The sequence below is a fragment of the Sceloporus occidentalis genome, unplaced genomic scaffold, assembly GCF_023333645.1.
Source record: "Sceloporus occidentalis isolate IW3139 unplaced genomic scaffold, rSceOcc1.0.p SCAF_3, whole genome shotgun sequence".
Classification (NCBI taxonomy): domain Eukaryota; kingdom Metazoa; phylum Chordata; class Lepidosauria; order Squamata; family Phrynosomatidae; genus Sceloporus; species Sceloporus occidentalis.
Genome location: NW_028316983.1, coordinates 36,911,145 through 36,918,305, shown reverse-complemented (window position 1 = coordinate 36,918,305; position 7,161 = coordinate 36,911,145).

Sequence of the window (7,161 nt, the reverse complement as noted above, 5' to 3'; positions counted from 1 at the left end):
ATGAGCTCCCAGAGTAACACTGCTTGGAGCTGGCCCACCCTGATTCCTTATCTGCCCAGACATTTGAAACATTAGGGGAAAAAAGTGAAAGATGTTTATTGGAGAATGACATTTAAGGGGCAAGAGAAAGACGAGATCTGCAACATGTCAAAAAGAGGCCAACAGAGACAGTAGGGAAACTGTTGTGAGGAAAGGCAGAGTGAGATTGGCATGTTAAGCCTGGAAAAGAAACCACTGAGAGGTGATATGACAACCAAATATCTGAAGGGCTGTCTCATGGAAGACAGTGCAAGCTTATTTTCAGCTGTTCGAAAGGGCAGAACCCAAAGCAATGGTTCCAAATTACAAGAAAAGAGGTGACAACAAAATGGTAGGAAGAACTTTCTAACAGTAAAAGCTGTTTGACGTTAGAACAGACTACTTAGGAAGGTGGTGAACTCTCATTCATTGGTGGTTTTCAAACACAGGATATCATCTGTCAGGCATTCCTCGATGCCATCTATCAGACATGTTTCAGATATCCGTCACTGGCAGTGTATTGCAGTAGATGACCTTTTGAGTACCTTTCAATGCTATAGTTTTATGATTCTACCATTGCCTATGTAACAACGAGACAAAGAAAAAGAGGTGTGTGGCAGGAAGTGATATTACAGATGTGTGGCTGGAAGTGATATGAGAAGATTAGTAGACAGGTGAAGAAGCAATAGACCTAACAAGAAGAAACACAGCCGGTATTCCTGTACCTTTCTCACTTCTTTTGTCTCCCATAGACACATCCACAAGTATAATTACTCATTTCTTTACTTCAAGAAGTTTCTACCTGTTATTTTTGACAGTTCATTTTCATATGGTTTTCTGGGGGTTAAAACATACACAAGTCTTTTAGGACAGCAAGGATCCGGCCTTCTTCAAATTTGAACATGTGGTGTAGTGGTTTGAGAATTGAACTAGGATGTGCGAACAGGGTGTGACTCCCCATGCGGCCATGGAAACCCACTGGACAAGTCATACTCTCTCAGTGTGAGAAAACTCTGTGATAGGTTTGCCTTAGGGTCAGCATAAGTCAGAAACAACTTAAAGACACAGAACAATAACAAACAACTACAAGTCTCTCTACTGTGTGGATGGAAAGAATATTTACCATTATTCATTTTCCTGACTGAAAAATGGGTTTCAAAACACTTGAAAAACCTGGTCAGGAGAAAGAGCAGAGTGGTGAGAATTTAATGCAGCTTTTGCCCAGTATTTGCAAGTCGCAAAATTTCTGGGAAAATTATTCTGCACAAAAGTGCATGTGGATTTTTACAGAGACAAGCACATATGTGCAAAGGTCCACAGTGTTTTGTATGAAAAAGCACTGTTCTGAGAAAATAGGCACAATTTTTTTTGCACAAAAGGGGCAATCTTATACAAATAAAAAATGACAGTAAAAGCAATCTTGTACACTTTTTGTGCAGGATTGATATTTTATGCACAAAATCCAGAAGCCTTTCGCCATCATTATTATTATGCAAAACTAGGATTTGTTTATGCAAAGACTTTTGTGCAAGATTTTTGTACAGAAAATAGCAATTTGTTGTTATCTGGAAACACAAAAACTCACAATTCTCACACAATAAAACCACATATATTTCTGTGCAAAGTTTGCAAGACAAGAGTAAGACAGTTTATGACTGGGGCTCTTGGAAGTCACACCTCCATAGGGCAAAGCCAAATTGACAGCAACTAACATTTCTATGCAGAATAATTTCCTGAAACACTTCACAATGGACAAATATTGTGTGGGGACTGCCCAGAGCTATTTGTTTTCTTCACAGCAGAGAGAAAAATTAGGAAATTATTCATCTGATTCTGTCAAAAGTACTATAAATGTAAAACCAAAGATCACTGTACCCAGTGCTGATTAGCAAGCCCATGCTGATATAACAAGCCAAACCTTGCCCCTTCTCACAAACAAGCTTTTAACAACAGCAACAAGAAAAATCCCATAAGACATAACACTAGCTCTGAAGTGCAAAATGCATGAACATTCATAAAGTTTAACAGGTGCACAGTCTGCCTAAAGCAGGAAGCATGGAGAAGACTGATGACTGAGCCAGCATTCAATTCTCTGGTATGCACATCTGTCATTTCAGTTGTGAGGCCAGCCTTATGCTGTAGCTGAAGAATTTTCTGCAAGCAAATGATGCCTGTTCTTCCACTGAACAATGGTGGATTGAATTACTATGAAAGATAGCATAATATTATGAGTGAAATTGGGAAATACTCTGGAAAGTGGACGTTATGTAAAGAGACACTCAACCTATTCTAAAGGTGAAGAATTTAAAACAATGCCATAAATTAGCCATATTGTTGTTGTGTGCCTTAAATTTGTTTCCAACTTATGGTGATCCTAATGCAAACCTATCATGGTGTTTTCTTGAAAAAAGATTTGCTCAGTAGAGGTTTGTCACTGCTTTGCCCAGAGGCTAAGACCACGTGACGTGCCCAAGATCACTCAGTGGGTTTCATGGCTGAGAGGAAAATTAAACCCTGGTCTCCATAGTCATAGTCCAATGCTCAAACCACTATGCCATGCTGGCTCACAGCTTGGTTGTTACTAGAGCATAAAGAATTGTGGCCAACCAACCCTCTTCAAAATCACTATGCTGTGCTGACTGATAGTGCTCATATTTAATTTGGCAATGTATTTGTAGGGTGAGGACACCACTAGACTTGGCTTTTATCCTATTATACTATGATGCAGATGATTCCATCTGAAGATTGTCAAATTTGCTGCTGCCGTTGTTATTTGCTCTTGAACCAACCTCAACTCATGGTGACTCTGTGTATGAGACATCTCCAAGACCCCCTATCCTCCACTGCTCTGCTTAGCTCCTGTAGATTCAGGTCCGTGACCTCCCTAATTGAATCTATCCATCTGGTATTTGCACATCCCAAAGTTTTTGGGGAAATTATTCTGCACAAAAATACATATGGATTGTTAAAGAGACAAACACATATGTGCAAAGCCCCATATTGTTTTGTATGAAAAGAAAACACTGTTTTGAATAAGCTACAATTTTTTGTGCAAGATTGCTGTTTTCTGCACAAAACCCAGCAATTCTACACAATAAAAAGATCTTGCACGCATACAAAAATAGACACATGGGGCCCAAACAGACAGGCCAAAATAAAGCTTTTTGGGTCATTTTGGAGGTATGCTATTTAAATATTGCATGAGTCCTAAGCAACTGGAAGCCACGCTCCATTCCTAAGGACTGGAACGCAGCTTTGGCACAGCTTCTGGTCTCTTAAGATGTGTGTGTCATTTTAAACAGCATACCTCCAAAGTGACCCGAAACAGCTTTATTTTGGCCTGTCTTTTTAGCCCCATAATTGTGCAAAATTAGATTTTTTTGCACAAAAGGGGCAATCTTATACAAACAAAAATTGACAGTAAAAGCAATCTTGCATACTTTTTGTGTGTGGTCTCTTTCTTCTGCTTTCAACCTTTCCTAGCATTATTGTCTTTTTCAATGAGTCATGCCTTCTGGGGGCCAAAGTACAACAGCCTCAATTTAATCATTTTGGCTTCCAGGGAGAGTTCAGGCTTGATCTGTTCAAGGGTCCATTTGTTTGTCTTCTTGACTGTCCAGGGTGTCCCCAGTACTCTTCTTCACCACCACATTTAATGGTGATGCAGAATACATTAGATTTGACAATTTTCACTTTAGTGCTTTGTTGTATATCTTTACTCTTTAGAGTCTTGTCTAGTTCTTTCATCACTGCCCTTCCCATTCCTAGTCTTCTTCTTATTTCTTGGCTGCATTCTCCATTCTGATCAGTGAAGTTTATCGCATGGGCCCTAAAATGGGCCCATTGTGTTACAAAACGAGTGCACGCAGGGGCGCGCAAGAAATGAGATGGGGCTAGGGACGGCATTTTACTGCACACTGGAACGCCGCTGCTGCTGCCAGGCATTCCAATCGCATCCTCCCTCCATGCCAGAGGGCGCAATTTCTGAGAACGCTTTAGAACAGTTCTCAGAAATCGCGCCCTCTGGAACGGAGGACATGATTGGAACGCCTGGCGGCAGCGGCAAAATTCCAATATGCAATAAAATGCCGCCCCTAGCCCCATCTCGTTCCGTGCGTGCCCCAGCGCACACTCATTTTGTAATGCAATGGGCCCGTTTTAGGGCCCACACAATAAACTTCAGTGTTTGATCCAAGGTATGGGAATTTTTTTAACAATTCTGATTTTCTCATTATGTTAAATTTATGTAGATCCTCTGTTGCCATTATTTTTTTTCTTTCTGTTCAGTAACAACCCTGCCTTTGCACTTTTGTCCTTGACCTTCCTTAGTAATTGCTTCATGTCTGTGATTTTTCTGCTAGTAGTATGATGTCATGCTTAGATTGTTGATGGTCCTTCCTCCTATCTTTACCCTTTCTTCTTCTATGTCTAAACCTTCTCTTCATATGATATTTTCTGCATGTAAATTGAACAAATAAGGTGATGATATCCAGACTTGTCTGATCCCCTTGACAATTTATGGACCATTCTGTTTCTCTGAATTCTGTTCTAACAGTTGCTTTTTGTCTTAAATACAGATTTGTCATCAGAGTTATCAAATGTAGTGGTACTCCCATATCTTTAAGAGCATTCCATAAATTTTGGTGATCTATGCAGTCAAAGACTTTGCTATCTTAGCATAAATCCCTTAAATAAATAATAAAAGTGCTGTCCAAAAGGCCCAGTGTTTGCTTAATTCAACAGCAGCTGAACTTGCTCATGTATGGTAGAACTGTGGATGTTGCACATAAAGGAAATACGTTGTTTGGAGAGCATGAGTGACTGGTAGGGTCAAGAAGAACATTTATCTGCCTTTGAATCCTTGATGGAGCAGTTTCCCAACTTCTGAGACTCTTCACTAAGAAGATCTGGATGTAGTGAAAGTTTTCATATTTAAGGACTTTTCCTGTCAAACACATGGATTATGAAGAAGATGGAGATCTGGATAGGTGTTAACAACTCAAGCTTTTTTTTTTTAAACTTCTTTCTGAGAGCAGTGCTTCTTAGAGCCCAAGAAAGGTTAGTTACAGAAACCTCTGTTTTCCACTTCAATGTGCACAGAGTTGTCCATGAGTCCACAGGGAGTTTGGAGTAGAGAGAACATTTGGGCTGATACAGCAGAGAAAATTTTGCTGAATGGGTTTGATTTTGAATAACAGTGAACACGGGGCTCACCGATAATGAAAGCCACTAAGCCAGAGCTATGATGATAACTGCAGGGAAAGAAAAGCTAATTATAGTTAACAGCAGGGATACCTTTGAGATTTTTGCTAATGGGAAAGATGACCCTAAAGTGAAGGAAATGTCATCTAGCTCTTCCAAAGCACTTTTCAACCTGCAGAGGTCCTTTCACACATCACTGAATAGCACTACAATGGATAACAACAGGTATTGCTTCTCCACTACTAGCAGAGTCCTCCCTTGGTTAAGATGTTAACTGGATCCGTGACTTATTGTTTAACAGATGCTAGCACTGTACATCAAAATAAGTTCAGAAAGCCAGGTTTTGCAGCCCAGCAGTGATTATGAGCCCTGGTGGCACAGTGGTTAAATGCCTGTACTACAGCCACTAACTCACAAATCACAAGATTGTGGGTTCAAAACCAGCCAGGGGCTCAGGCTCAACTCAGGCTTGCATCCTTCCAAGGTCACTAAAATGAGTATCCAGCTTGTTGGGAGAAATTAGCTTACACATTGTAAATCGCTTAGGGAGTGCTGAATTGCACTGATAAGCGGTATAGAAATGTACTTGCTATTACTATTAGTCATAATATTGCTTTAGCAAGGACTAGTCTTAGCAAATAATATGGGAATGCTCCTCACATAAATAGATTTATTCATTTATCAGTAAAACATCCAGGTGATATAGCAATTAGAGTGCTGGACTAGGGCTTGGAACATCGAGGTTTAAGTCATCACTGAAAACCATGAAGCTCACTGAGAGTCTTTGGGCCACTTGCTCCCTCCCTCCCTCTCTCCCTCTCTGTAAATAGTATCATTTGTCTATAAAATTGTTATAAGTACACCTCTGCATAACATACCTTTACGGAGCCTCGCGCCCCCCCTGGGGGTTCCGCCCCACTATTTGAGAAGTACTGCACTACTTGATACTCTAGTTGTCACTTTCCCATTACTTCTGATTACTTTTTGAGGGGAGGACTTCACAAAATGGCACAAAGCTAGAATTATTTTATTTTATTTTTGCCAAAATGCCTCTGAAATGCCATTTGAAAGTACCCAGTAATGGCTATATTAATAAAACTCTTATTATTTTGCTTTTTCAAAAAAATGCAACTTTGTTAACCCTTGTTAATTCTCCCAGAACAATTAATTACAGGTAAAATTCACACTGTGCTTGTAGGACAATATCTTAATTATATAATTATATAATATATTAAGATATTGTCCCACAAGCATAGGGTGATTTCTACCTGTAATTAATTAATTAATAATATAATGCAACAATTAATTAATAACATAATTTGAAGTGTGTATAGGTAGGTAGGTAGGTAGGTAGGTAGGTAGGTAGGTAGAGGATAGATAGATTTTTACAACAATTTCTCAAGTAACATGAAAGATGACAAAGGGAGGGGGTCATTTTTTATTCCAGGTTCATGGGCCAGTGCATGGACTCCTTAGAGGTCTGTGGACCATGGGTTAAGGAACCTTTTCTTTAGAAGATAAGCTGTTTGTGAACATAAATAGTTAGTTCTTTCTAATCTTCTAGAGGAAAATGCTATTTGTTCTTCACTGCAACTCTCACATTTATTCTTGTTGATAGAAATGAAGATAATCGTGATTGACTAACCCAATTTCTTCTTTTACCTGTGCGACAGAATATTATGGGCACCTGCATTCTGGTTTGTTCACATGATGCTGCCTACTCCCACTTCTCACTTATGAAATACTTTTCTGACTGAAATCCTGGCAAAATCAAGGCATGCAAATGGCTCAACATTGCTTTGGACAAATTCAATTTTGAGGAAAATCTGTTATTGTTGTAGGATCCGAACTTTGGTTGGACCTTTAACTGTAGATCTCTACCGTGGGGTGACTGCAAAAAGTTACTTTGTCATGTGGAAAAATATATTTTGTGATTTAAAC